This window comes from Echinops telfairi, unplaced genomic scaffold (assembly GCF_000313985.2).
Source record: "Echinops telfairi isolate 266 unplaced genomic scaffold, ASM31398v2 ScPeMD7_7469;HRSCAF=8507_0, whole genome shotgun sequence".
NCBI lineage: Eukaryota > Metazoa > Chordata > Mammalia > Afrosoricida > Tenrecidae > Echinops > Echinops telfairi.
Genome location: NW_022111372.1, coordinates 71,564,420 through 71,566,110, shown reverse-complemented (window position 1 = coordinate 71,566,110; position 1,691 = coordinate 71,564,420).

Below are 1,691 nucleotides of genomic sequence, written 5' to 3'. Positions count from 1 at the left end.
TCAAGCCGGATTCAGAAGAGGACAGGGAACAAGGGTTGTATCATTGTGGATGTCCGATGGATTTTGGGTGAAAGCAGTGAATGCCAGAAAGATGTTCACTTGTGTTTTATTGACTATGCAAAGGCACTCGACTTTGTGGACCATCGTCAAGTACGGATACCGTTGCTGAGAACGGGATTTCCCATTATGCTCCAGCAGAACCCGTGCATGGACCAAGAGGCAGTCATTGGAAAAGAACAAGGGAGTAGCGAGTGGGTGAAAACAGGAAAGGGATGCACCAGGGTTGTATCTTTTCACCACATTTAATAAATCCATGTCCAAATAATCCAAAAAGCTGAACTGTGTGAAGAAGAATAGCATCAGGATTGGACGAAGACTAACAACCTACGATATGCACCTGACAGAACCAGGTTTATTGAAAATGAGGAAGTCTAGAAGCACTTAACTGATGAAGATCAAAGCCTTTAATATGGATTATACTTCAACGTAAACAAAGCAAAAATACCCACAACTGGATCAATAAACAACATCATGATACATGAAGGAAAGTTTGAATCTGCTAGGAATTTCAGTTTTCCTGCATCCAAAATCATCAGCCATGGAAGCCACAGTTAGGATATCAAATGACATGTTTCCCCGGGAAACTCTGCACAAGACCTCTATAAAGTATTCCAAAGCAAAGACGACACTTGGAGGACCGAGGTGCACCCGGCTCCAGCCGTGTATTCTCAATGGCCTGATGAGCATGTGAAAGCTGGACAATAAATCAGACCGGAGAAGGAGCAATGCTTCCGAGTTATGGGTTGGCCAGAAGAACAAGCAAGTCTGCCTTGGAAGAAGGGCAGCCTCACAGAGTTTGGACATGGTTTCAGGAAGGCCTAGTCCCTGTCAAAGGCTATCATGCTTGGCAAAGTTGACGGTCAGCCAAAAAGAGGAAGCTCCTCAATGGGATGGATCGACACAATGGCTGCCACACTGGGCTGACGGGTAGGAAAGATTGTGAGGCTGGTGTGGAGCTCATCAGTGTTTCGTTCTGCGGTCCCTGTGAGCACTGTGACTCTGCCTGGCTGCCACATGAAAAGCTAGCAGTTGGAACCCGCCAGCTGCTCCAGGGGAGGAAGATGGAGCCGTGTGCTTCTGTTCAGACTTACATATCCAGACACCCTATGGGGTAGTTTACGGTTTCCCATCGGTCGCTTATGAGTTGGGATCTACTTAGTGGCATGACTTTTTTTTTTTCTTCCCTTAAACCATAGAGTAGAGAAAGTCACAAATCTTCCCTTAACCATAAGTAGAAAAAGTCACAAATCATAGAGCAAATTCGACAGTTTTTCTGGGCGAGCCTAGCTGTGTCTTTCTACCTATACTGATGTGAAAGTAGGCAGAGAGAAAAATGGATCAGGTGCCTTTACTAAAAGGGCATTCAAAAACGAGCTGGTGCCTTTTTATTTTACAAGAAAATCCAGGCCAGTGGCTGAATCTGGTATTCTCTTTCCCCTTTCTGGGAAAGTTCATAGGTCCTTGGCCCTAAGTAAGCTTAGTTCTCTACAGCTTCCCACAAGGAAATTAAATTTTCAGGCTCGGAACAAATGTTTAGTTATCACTAGTATAATCACTGCTGCTGTCACTGGTCTGCAGAAGCCGGATGGGAGGATGGAGTTTGACAGCAATGAAAGAACATCCCTCCTCTG